The sequence below is a fragment of the Rattus rattus genome, chromosome 2 (genome assembly GCF_011064425.1).
Source record: "Rattus rattus isolate New Zealand chromosome 2, Rrattus_CSIRO_v1, whole genome shotgun sequence".
NCBI classification, from domain to species: Eukaryota; Metazoa; Chordata; class Mammalia; order Rodentia; family Muridae; genus Rattus; species Rattus rattus.
This window is the reverse complement of record NC_046155.1, coordinates 45482300-45495474: the sequence shown is the minus strand read 5'-3', so window position 1 is coordinate 45495474 and position 13175 is coordinate 45482300.

The following is a 13175-nucleotide window of genomic DNA, read 5'->3' as shown; positions in this document are numbered from 1 at the left end:
GTGCACTTCAAGCACCATCCACTGCCTGCTTCCTCCCAGCCATAACCACCCTTTATATGTTCCCTTCCCCCCGACTGTCTATTCCTCATCTCTGGTGGCTCAAGGCTCCTCAGGAGATCCCTCTGAGCTGGGACTCTTTTGCACTGCTATTGAACCGTCTTTTTCCTTCCTTCCTCCTCCTCCTCCCCCCCCTCCTCCTCCTCCTCCTCCTCTTCTTCTTCTTCTTCTTCTTCTTCTTCTTCTTCCTCTCTCTCTCTCTTTCTTTCTTCCTTCTTCCTTCCTTCCCTTCCTCACTCCCTTCCTCACTCTCTCCATCCCTTCCTCCCTCTTTCTTTTTTTCTTTTTTTCTTTTTTTCTTTCTTTCTTTCTTTCTTTCTTTCCAAACAGGATCTGGGTAGCTGAGACTGGCCTGGAACGAACTGTTGTTCATCCTGGCCTCAAACTCACTACTCTCCCTCCTCAATTTCCCAAGTGCAGGGGTCCAGCCCTGAACCACCCTGAGTTTTATATCTCATTACTAAGAACTTCTTCAGAACAACACCTGACCACATCTGTTCTTCCTTCCTCAGTTCCAGCCCTTCTCCCACTTTCATACACCCCTCTAGTCCACCTGGTTCCCACCTTCGTCTCTCCCTGGACTCTGCCCTGTCCCCCAGTCTGAGGTGACTCTTGAGTTTCCTACCCCTTCCCCAGCTTAGCTCCCCGGGGGCTGGGAGACTTGCAGTTTCATAGGCAATGGGGACTGGGAGAAAAGCTTCATGAGGAAGATCACTCCTATCCCAGCACTACAGAAAGGGCTGCAGGCCTGGGGGCACCTGTGTATCCCCAGCTCCGAGGGGCTTCAGAGGCAGGAGGATCACGGGTTTGCTGACTGCCGGCCTAGATCCAGGTCTCAGGGAATAAGGCCGAGAAGGATAGGACACAATAAGTGTCCACCTGTCCTCCGACACACACACACACACACACACACACACACACACACACACACACACACACACAGTGGCCACCTCTAGCCTCTGAATAAACACATAGACACTCAATATCCACTTCTGGTCTCCAAACACACATTCCCTTTCCCTGCCCACACACACACACACACACACACACACACACACACACAGAGAGAGAGAGAGAGAGAGAGAGAGAGAGAGAGAGAGAGAGAGAGTCAGCTGTATGCACCCATATCCTTCCTGTGGTTGTCATTTCCCACAGGAACAGCATGTCCAACTTTCGTGTGCTTTAAACCATTGTTCATTTAGTTTGCTTGGGGTACGGGAGGCTCCCACATGGTACAATACATATGTGGAACTGGCATGGTTTCACATCATGTTTAATGTTCCTTCATCTAGAGCGTTCTCTCTGGGCCTCTTCCCCAGTCTGCTCCAGTATCCCAGAGCACCAGAGTGCACCCAGAGAGGACCCTCAGATTCTGGGTATCCTGACTGGCTTATGCAGTCTCATTGCTATCCCTGCTTAGAAGGGATCATTCCTGATCAGGAAACCTTCCCTCGAACTTTCCCATACTCTTGCTATATTCTGTATGGATAGATGCCCATCAGAAAAATCCAGCCCAACCTGTTGAGTGAGGTAGACCTAGCCTGTGCAGGATGAGGAGGGCGGGGCACTCTGGCGGTGTATAGTCATCTTACTTTCTCTAGACTTTATGATCAACATGTGGACTGTTCTGCATGGACATCAGACACTCAGGCTGGGATCCTTGCCTGAGATGGGTTAAGAATCAGTAGTCCAGGGCCAGAGAGATGGCTTAGTGGTCAAGAGTGTTTATTACTCCAGAAGGACCCAAGGTCAATTCCCACATTGGGTAGCTCACACCGTATTCTAACACTAGCTCCAGGATATCTGCCTGTCATTTATAGATACCGAAACACATGTGGCACACACATACAGATGATTAAAAACTAAATAAGTACTTATAAAAGAAAAATAGAGGTCTGGAACGGTCTGGGAAGCCCTGGGGAGGCTGAAGCAGGATTACCCACAAGTTCAAGGCCAGTCTGCAATGTAGAGCAGACTATTGTCTCAAAAAACAAACAAACAAAAACAACAAAAAAACAAAACAAAACAAACAAACAAAAAACCCAAAAAGCAGCTGGGTGTTGGTGGTTCATGCCTTTAATCCCAGTACTTGGGAGGCAGAGGCATCCAGATCTCTGAGAGTTCAAAGCCAGCCTGGTCTACAGAGCAAATTCCGGTACAGCCAGGGCTGTTACACAGAGAAACCCTGTCTCAAAAACAAAACACGACACCTCAAAAACAACAACAAAAAATGTGCAGAGCATAGCGACGCTCTCTTTTAGTCCCAGCTTGAGACTCGCTTGGTTTACATAGCAGGTTCCAGGCCAGCAGAGGCTACACAGTAAGATAATGACAAAAAAAAAAAAAGACCCCCAAATAAGGGACAACCATAAAACCCAGGAGTTTGGCCCAGGGCTGTAATCCCAGCACTTAGGAGGTAGAGGTAGAAAGATCAGGCTGGAGAGATGGCTAAAGTGAGAACGCTTGCTATCACAGCAGTTCGCCACTCTAGTTCTAGGGGATCCAGTGCCCTGCTCTGCTCTTCAAGGACACCAGCATTTGTTCAATTGCACACACACACACACACTCTCTCTCTCTCTCTCTCTCTCTCTCTCTCTCAGGCATTCACATATACAAGTAAAATAAAAATAGATAAATCTGGGTTGGGGATTTAGCTCAGTGGTAGAGCGCTTGCCTAGCAAGCGCAAGGCCCTGGGTTCGGTCCCCAGCTCCGAAAAAAAGAAAAGAAAAAAAAAAAAGCTAAACAGTGGGGCAGGTTCACATGGTGGCTGGTGTACACCTTTGATCCCAGCAGGCAGGAAGCAGAGGCAGGTAGATCTCAGTGAGTTTGAGGCCAGCCTGGTCTACAGAGTGAGATCCAGGACAGCCAGGGTCACACAGAAAAGCCCTGTCTTTAAAAAGCAAACGAGGGGTTGGGGATTTAGCTCAGTGGTAGAGCGTTTGCCTAGAAAGCACAAGGCCCTGGGTTCGGTCCTCACCTTCGGGAAAAAAAAAAAAAAGAAAGAAAAGAAAAAAAAAGCAAACGAACAACAAACAAAAACTTAAAAGAAAGCATCAGTGGTTCATATGCAGAGGGGTTTGCGAAAGGCGCTCGCTGCCGAGCCTGACGTTCCAGTTGGATTCTTGGGACACACATAACGGATGGTGAAAACCAACTCTTACAGTAGGTCCTTGGCTTCCATTCAAGGGACACTGCATTCATACACCCAAACACACACCCAAATAATAAACGGAAAAAATGTAAATATATATATAAGATAAGGTGGAAAACAATACAGTAAGATACCCAGCATGGATGGTACTCTGGCTTACAAACACACACACACACACACACACACACACACACACACACACACACACACACACACATAAACAAGGTTATCTTCAGTTACATGGTGAATCAGAGACCAGCCTGGGATATAAGAGACTTCCTCTCATCAAGCCTGTCCCCACCCCCGGCAAAAAAAAAAAAAAAAAGCAGTACAAAAATAAAAACCAGGGAAGAAGTGAATAAGATTGGCTCCATCTTTAATGGTCTAGGAAAGGCCTGGCGTGACCAAAGCATGGACCGCAGATGCTCTTTGAAAGTTTGAAACTGTCGCCACTACCTTCCATTTGGAATAGCTAGCACTGGGTAGGAGGTACACACAGTAAATAGATCTGAACTTCAATCACAATGAATCTTCCCTCCCATCCCGCCTCACCCTGCTCTGTCTGTCCATCTGTTTATCCACCTGTCTGTCTGTCTCTCCTATCTCTCCCTGTGTGTCTAGATTTTCAAGACAGGATTTCCCCAGGCTACAAAGGAGCTACAATGGAACTCTCTTTTTTTTTTTTTTTTTTTTTTTTTGGTTCTTTTTTTTCCGGAGCTGGGGACCGAACCCAGGGCCTTGTGCTTCCTAGGCAAGCGCTCTACCACTGAGCTAAATCCCCAACCCCTAATGGAACTCTCTTATTCCTCTTACTGGCACGGTTAAACTGGGGCCAGTACAACTCACCTGTGTGTCCTCGGTGAGAGACAAATCTATTCTAAGCCACAGAAAGTCAATGATGTCATCGGTTATTGATTCAAGCATTCTTCATGCTGGGCATAGTGAACCACATCTTTACTTCTAGCCCTTTGGGTTAGAAGCAGGGGTATCTGTGAACTTGAGACCAGCTAGGTTCACATAGAAAAGTTCCAGGCCAGCCCCTGTCTCAGAAACCAAAACCAAGCATTATTTACAATGGGAACCCAACAAGCAAGTCAAGTAAACACCAAACCTAGTATTTAATCATCGAAGTGTCTCCGGATGAAGGAAAAGCTCTCTCAGTTGGATTTGCTAACTGGATGATTTAAGGAATTTCCCACAGTTAATTTTGACAATATTCAAATTTTAAAAAAGATTTATTTATTTAATTATTTATTTATTTTATGTATGTGAGTACACTGTCACTGTCTTCAGACACACCAGAAGAGGGCATCAGATCCCATTACAGATGGTTGTGAGCCACCATGTGGTTGCTGGGAATTGAGGTCTGGATCTCTGGAAGAGCATCTCTTATAATCAGTTCTTAAATATGCATTGACTTTAGGGGAGGTCCTCTTCATACAATATATTTCATTATTTCTTTTCTTTGTATAATTCTGCTATATTTACTTTGTCAACTTCCCTTAGAACTTAAACTTCTGTGCCCCCGTTTCTTCCTGGATAAAAGAATTCCACAAGCCGGGCATGATACTGCACATCTTTGATTCCAGACTCAGGAAACAGAGGCAGGAGGTTCTCTATGAGTTCCAGGTCAGCCTGGACTACACAGTGAGTTCCAGGACAGTCAGAGAGATATGGGACGACACCGTGTCTGAAAACAAAACAGACAAACAAAAGTCTCTCAGTAGCTCAGTGGTAGAGCGCTTGCCTAGGAAGCACAAGGCCCTGGGTTCGGTCCCCAGCTCCGAAAAAAAAGAACCAAAAAAAAAAGTCTCCAACACTCACTGCCCTTCTAGAGGACCTGAATTTAGTTCCCTGAACCCAGGCAGACAGCTCACAATTACCTACTGTTCCTGCTCCAGGAGATCTGATGCCTCTGCCCTCTGCAGACACTGCTGTACACACCCACGTGGGAAATACACACAACTACACAAAAATTTCAAAATTAATATAAAGTAAATGTTGGTTTTTTTTTTTTTTTTTTTTTTTTTTTTTTTTTTTTTTTTTTTTAGAGGCTGTTTCTGTGTAGCCCTGGCTGTCCTGGAACTCACTGTTTAGACCAGTCTGCTCACAAACTCAGAGATCTCCTACCGCTGCCTCTTGAATACTGGGATTAATAGTGTGCAACACACACACACACACACACACACACACACACACACACACATACTTGCACGGCAGAAGAGGAGGGCATCAGATCCCATTAGAGATGGTTGTGAGCCACCACATAGTTGCTGGGAATTGAACTCCGGAACTTTGGAAGAGCAGTCAGTGCTCTTAACCTCTGAGCCATCTTTCTAGCCCCTAAGATAACCCTTTATGAGGTTAGGTCTCTTTCACCACGTGGGTTCTGGGATCCAGGTGCCCATCAGGCTTAGAAAGCATTCAACTTTACCCACAGACCCATCTCATAGGCCCCCTGGGTTTTTTTTGAGTGTTTGTTTTTAAATTTTTCTTTTAAAATATGTATCTATGGGCTGGAGAGGTGGTTAGGAGCACTGACTGCTCTTCCAGAGGTCCTGAGTTCAATTCCCAGCAACCACATGGTGGCTCACAACCATCTGTAATGGGATCTGATGCCCTCTTCTGGTGTGTCTGAGGACAGTAACAGTGTGTTCATATAAATAAAATAAATTAATTAAAAATTTATTTATTTATTTATTTATTTATTTATTTATTTATTTATGAGTGCTTTATTTGTCCGGGTGCCTGCATGACAGAGGAGGGCATTGGATTCCATTGTATGTGGTTGTGAGCCACTATCTGGGTGCTGGGAATTTGAACTTAGGACCTCTGGAAAAATAGCCATTGCTCTTAGGTGCTGAGCTGTCTCTCCAGCCCCAGCCCCTGCATTTTAAGACAGAATCTCACACTGTAGCCCAGGATATGCTGGTATATAACTCATAACATAGTCTAAGGTGGCCTGGAACTCTCAACAACCTTCCGTCCTCAGCCTCCCACGTGCTGGGGTCCCAGCCATCAGTCCAGGCTAGCCTGTGTCAGCAGTGTCCTCTGCATAGCCTTCTCTTCGGGTTTATAAGGCTATTATTGGATTTAAGGCTCATCTTAATCCAGGATAATCTCCCCTTGAGATCCTTAATCACCTCTTCAAGGAGACTTATTCTAAACAAGACCACATTTGAAAGTTTGTACAGAAAGTTTGTATGGCATGAAAGTCCCAAACTATCTACAAGAAGCTTTCCAGTGACCTTTTTAATTTTTTTTTTTTAAATTTTTTGGTGGTATTGCACCAAGCACATATTCAGCCACTGTACTGTATCCCCTCCATGTACGTTTCAGTGTGATGGTGAACCCTATTCTTGGGGAGTCCCTGAATTTTGGCATAGAAAAATCACAAAATCACACCTACTCTAATTTCATTTTAATTAATTAACCCTATTCCGAAACAGGGTTTCTCTATGTAACAGCTCTGGCTGTCCAGGAACTCTAAGATGAGGTAACTTTTTCTCCTCCGTATTTTCTTTTGACATGGGAGTCTCAGATAGCCCAGACTGACCTTGCTATGTAACTGAGGACAACCTTGAAATCCTCCTGATCCTGCTGCCTCTACTTCCTCAGTTTTGGGATTGCCCTTATGGTGTTGCCACCTCTAAAGGTTTTGTTACTGTTGTTGATTGTTTGTTTGTTTGTTTGTTTGTTTGTTCGTTCGTTCGTTTTTTCTTAGAAGCAGGTCCACCTCTATTTCACACTTCGCGTGTAAAAATGAGACTATGGGGGTTGGGGATTTAGCTCAGTGGTAGAGCGCTTGCCTAGCAAGCGCAAGGCCCTGGGTTCGGTCCCCAGCTCCGAAAAAAAGAAAAAAAAAATGAGACTATGTTATTCACGTTAGAAATAAAATCTGACATTTTTGTATTTTAAATTCACACACAATGCGACTTTTTCCTCTTTGGAATCAGCTCTGGGCGACTCCCTTCCCTCTTTCAATCCCAAAGAGAATCCCGGTGGCTCAGGCTTCTTTTCCTCCCAGTTCGATCTCAGGGCCTTTTCCTCCCGTCATGATTCTGCTTCCTGAGTTTTCTCCTGGCCTCCTGGCATCCTTTCTTCTTTTCTCTTGGCCTCTAGAAATCCCAGCTCGTGAACATTTGAAGAATGAAGCTGGCAGTGACAAGAGATGCCCACCAGGAGGCGCCAGTGCCTAAGAAGATACTGAAGCCCTGTATGGAGGCTCCTTCCTGCGGAGACTGAAGTCCCGTGCCCTCTAGGATCTCATAGGGAGTTCCAGGCCAGCTTGGGCTACAAAGGAGATAATTCAGCGGCTAAGATTGTTGTTGCTCTTGCAGAGAACCTGAGCTGGATTTCTAGTATCCGTGTCTAGTGGCTCACAATCAATTCTAACTTCAGTTCCAGGGAATCTCAAATGCTCTTCCCACCTCGGATGGGACATTTGCATACATGTGGTGCGCACACGCGCACACACACACACACACACACACACACACACACACACACACACACAAATAAAAAGTAATCTTTTAAGATATATGTAACCAGACTTTTGCCTACTTTCTTGGGTTATTTTTCCTACCAACCTTCTCCACCCTTCCAACCTCCCAAACACTAGGTAGGAAAGGAGAAGGTTAGAGGGGAAAGGAGGCATCCATCTTAGACTACTTCCACCTTAGACTAATTAAGACTGTCCAATTCCTTGGAGCAGTTTGATCTTGATAGTCAGGATATCTCCAACCAGCAATCTGGCCATGCAGTAGCCTCTGGGGCGGGGCTCTGGCATTTTTTTTCCCCCAGAGCTGAGGACTGAACCCAGGGCCTTGCATTTGCTAGGCAAGCGCTCTACCACTGAGTTAAATCCCCAACCCCACATTTCAGTATTCTCTTAAGACTCCCAGGATTCCAAACGTAAACTGTCTTTAGACGGTAAAAATCACGCCCCTGCCAGAGTATGAGACAAATCGTGGGTCAGCTGCCGTGGACATGGGTGAGCAGCCCCATATCCCACACTGGGGTTAAAACGAAAACAAAGTTATATGTTTCTAAAGAAACCAAAATTCTTAACACACACACACACACACACACAGAGAGAGAGAGAGAGAGAGAGAGAGAGAGAGAGAGAGAGAGAGAGAGAGAGAGAGAGAGAGAGAGAGAGAGACAGAGAGAAACAGACAGAGATAGAGGACAGAGAGAAACAGAAGACAGAGACAGAGGACAGAGAGAAACAGACAGACAGACAGAGACAGAGGACAGAGGGGGGAGGGCTGGAGAGATGACTCAGTGGTTAAGAGCACCGGCTGCTCTTCCAGAGGTCCTGAGTTCAATTCCCAGCAACCACATGGTGGCTCACAACCATCTGTAATGGGATCCCATGCCCTCTTCTGGTGTGTCTGAAGACAGCAACAGTGTACTCATATATATATAAATAAATAAATCTTTAAAAGAAAGAAAGAAAAGAAAGAAAGGAAGAAAAAGAAAAGGAAGTAAAAACTTATGGACCGGAGAGCTGGCTCCTTAGAGCATAGCTTTCTCTGCTCCTCCAGAAGTCCGGGGTTCAGTTCTCAGAACCCATGTTGCCTGGCTTATAACCTCCTGTAATCTGTTATTCGAATCTAGGCTCCAAAGGCACAAGAGACACACAATATGTGGTGCACATACATACGTGTAGATCAAACACTCACATGCATATGACAATCAGCTGTCTGTGGTGCCTCATGCTTTAAATTCCAGTACTCCAAAGACAGAGGCAGAGGGATTTCTGTGTGTTCAAAGTCATCCTGGTCTACAAAGTGAGCTACAGGACAACCAGGGCTATACAGTGAATCTCCCCATCTTGAAAACACACACACACACACACACACACACACACACACACACACACACACACACACGTATGTACATACATACATATTTGAAAAGACAAAACACCCGGAATGGGATTGGGGAATGGCTTATCAGGTAGGGCAGCAGCTACCAAGCCTGACACTAGGAGTTGGATCCCCATGACCCACACAATGGAAGGAGAGCACTGACTTCAGCAAATTGTTCTCTGACCTTCCTATACCTTTCTGGGTGTCCCAACACAAGCATCCACAAAATAAATAAACGTTAAAAAGAAACCTGCAGGGCTGGAGAGATGGCTCAGTGGTTAAGAGCACTGGCTGCTCTTCCAGAGGTTCTGAGTTCAAATCCCAGCAACCACATGGTCGCTCACAACCATCTGTAATGAGATCTGCTGCCCTCTTCTGGTGTGTCTGAAGACAGCTACAGTATACTTCTACATAATTACATAATAAATAAATAAATATTTAAAAAAAAAAAAGAAACCTGCAAAAATCCAAACCAAAAGAAAAAAAATCCCAGAACGAATCCCGACATCCTAACACTTACCAGGCAAAGGTGGGGGGGATGCTGGCGTTCATTCAAGGCCAGTCTCAGACACAAAGGGAAGTTTGAAGCTGACTGTGGCCACTTGAGACACTGTCTCAAAAAGCTAGAAACAGGGTGGCAGAGCGCTCCTGTAATCACAGAGGCAGGAAGATCTGAAGTTCTAAGTCATCCTTATCTACATAGCAAGAGCTATCTGGAAGGGAAGAGAGAGAATCAGAAAACAAAAACAGCTTTGCTGGCCTCCCCCCAGCGCCCGGGACAGTAAGTATCACACTAATTCAAACTTGAGGTAGGAACCAAGCTCTAGTACATCTTCTGCATACCTTTTTTTTTAAAAAAAAGATTTATTTATTTTATGTATTTTAGACACCAGAAGAGGGTATCAGATCCCATTACAGATGGTTGTGAGCCACCATGTGGTTGCTGGGAATTGAACTCAGGACCTTTGGAAGAGCAGTCAGTGCTCTTAACCACTGAGCGGTCTTTCCAGCCCCTGCACACCGGTCTTAGATAAGATTTCCCTTGCTGTGAGCAGACACCATGACCAATGCAATTCTTACAAAGGACAACATTTAATGGGACTGGATTACAGTTTCAGAGGTTCAGTCCATTGTCATCACAGTGGGGAGCATTGTACCAAGCAGGCAAGATGTGACACTGGAGAAGAAGCTGAGAGAGAGTTCTGCATCTTGATTCAAAGGCAACCAGGAAGAGACTCAAAATCCACCCCCACAGTGACATACTTCCTCCAAACCAGCCCACACCTACTCCAACTAGGCCACACCTCCTAATAGTGCCACTTCCCATGGGCCAAGCATATTCAAACCACCACAGTACTATAGGACTTTTTCTTCCTTCCTTCCTTTCTTTTTTTTTTTTTAAGGTTTATTTATTTATTTTATGCATATAAGTAACTGTAGCTGTCTGTAGACACACCAGAAGAGGGCATCAGATCTCATTACAGATGGTTGTGAGCCACCATGTGGTTGCTGGGAATTGAACTCAGGACCTCTGGAAGAGCAGTCAGTGCTCTTAACTGCTGAGCCATCTCTCCAGCCCCCTTCCTTTCTTTCTTTTTAAATTTATTTTATTTATATGAGTACTCTGCAGCTCTCTTTGAACACACCATAAGAGGGCATCGGATCCCATTACAGATGGTTGTGAACCATCATGTGGTTGCTGGGAATTGAACTCACCATCTCTAGAAGAGCAGTTAGTGCTCCTAACTTCGGAGCCTTCCCTCCAGGCCCCCCCCCCCACTTTTTTTTTTCCTGAGATAAGGTTTTTTGGAAAACCTGCGGAACATGTCTTAAGAGTTGCATATCTTAGGGCCTACATTGAATACATGTGTTTGGTCTTGGAGCACTCCCAAGTTCAGTACCCAATTCCCACTCACCCTGATGCCCCTCTCTCCTGGGCCTTCCTTGATTCAGGCTTTCTGTTCTTTCCTTCTAGCATGGGCATTTCCTTCTATCTCCTTTTCCCAAGATGATTCTTGTTTAGCTGACCCTGCTACCGCCCACCCAGATCATCTATTCGCTTCCTGTATGTTTATGACTAGATCAACCAGTTGGTCAGTCTGGCCTACGGAGAAATGGGAAGGAAGAAGGCCTTTTTCACTCAGGCACTAGGAACATGTTAGATCCTGCATCCAATGACGAGGCTACAGAATTACAGATAACTATGGTGTCAGCCTTCGAGAAACTTGAATACTAATTAGGGAGACGAGAAAAAATAACTAGGTAACCAGAACATCAAAGAAGAGCACCGGAAAGAAGACAGAAGGAAGGAGGCAGAGCCAGACCTGCAGGAAGGCAGATGTCAGTCAGGACACTGGCTTTTAAACTGAATATTAAAGTAATGGGTGGGGCTCCATCAGATTCGTTTGTTTAACTTTCTGGGTTATTAAGGTGTGGTGGTACACATCATTAAATCCCAGAACTCAGGAGGCAGAGGCGGATAGATCTCTGTGAATTCCAGGCCAGCCTGGTCTACATTGTGAGTTCCAGGATAGCCAGAGCTATGTACCAAGATGCCATTTGCAAGAAAAAGATTAACTGTGAGGAGACAGAGCTACCAATAAACTCAATGACCATCAGACATGTGGTCTAACCCATGCCAAAGGGCATGTGTCCTATTTTTTTTTATTTTATTGTTTAAAGGTTTATTTATGTATGTATGTATGTGAGTACACTGTAAGCTATCTTCAGACACACCAGAAGAGGCATTGGATCCCATTACAGATGGTTGAGAGCCACCATGTAGTTGCTGGGAATTGAACTCAGGATCTCTGGAAGAGCAGTCAGTGCTCTTAACCTCTGAGCCATCTCTCTAGCCCGTGTCTTACTTTCCTATTACTGGGATAAGACACCATGACCAACTTATAAAATGAAAGCATTTAATTTGGGACGCAGAGTTCCACAGGGTTAGAGTCAATGGCTTCCACAGCGGGGAGCAGGCAGCCGGCAGCTATGCCATGGAGGAGTAGCTGAGAGCTTACATCCTGACCTGGACACTGCTCTGTGAGCCCTCTTACCTACGCCACCAAAACACAGTGGACATTCACGTCTCTGGAATGCTCTCAGAGTCTTGAAATGCAGCTTGGATCACTTGCGTGGCTCACATTGGAGGTGGTAAGGGTGAATATAGCCAAGTGTCCAGCCCATAACAGTAGGTAGACATTTGTTTAGTGTGGTGGTGGTGGATGCCTTTAATTCCAGTACTCAGGAGGCAGAGGCAGGAGGGTCTCTGTGAGTTTGAGACCATCCTGGTCAACAAAGAGAGTTTCAGGATAGCCAGGGGTAGCCAGGGTTTTTGTTTGTCTCTAAAATAAACAAAAAACAACAAACAAACAAAGGGCTGGAGAGATGGCTCAGTGGTTAAGAGCACTGACTGCTCTTCCAGAGGCCCTGAGTTCAATTCCCAGCAACCACATGATAGCTTGCAACCATCTGTAATGGGATCTGATGCCCTCTTCTGGTGTGTCTGAATACAGCTACAGTGTACTAATATATATTAAATAAATAAATCTTAAAAAAAAAAAAAAAGGGGTTGGGGATTTAGCTCAGTGGTAGAGCACTTGCCTAGCAAGCACAAGGCCCTGGGTTCGGTCCCCAGCTCTGAAAAAAAAAAGAAAAAAAAAAAAACCAAAAAAACCAAAACCAAAAAGTAACCAAAGAGGTAAAAACTCACATCTAAAGCTGTCTACTGCCTTCAAAGGAAGCCACATGCATAGAAACCTTACTATTGGGTAGAATTTCAAGTCATATAACTCTAAGGAAAAAGTTGGCTTGTATGTCCCTTATGGCCAACAAGTATAATTCGTTTTTTTCCAGGCACAGGAGGAGGCAGGTCCGAGCCAAACCCAAAGACTTGAAGGAGATTATAACTCAGTACAATCGCAAGCAAGGAGCAGCTGCCCACTGAGGAGATAGAATGGAACCCTTGCCAGACCAGGAAAAATCTGCTATGGAAACCGAGGGAACTGTTCCTAGTCCTGGGAAAAATAGTGTAAAGTCCAGTAGCTTGATTCTAGGTGTTGGTAGATAGCCTGGCTTTCAGGTCAGGACA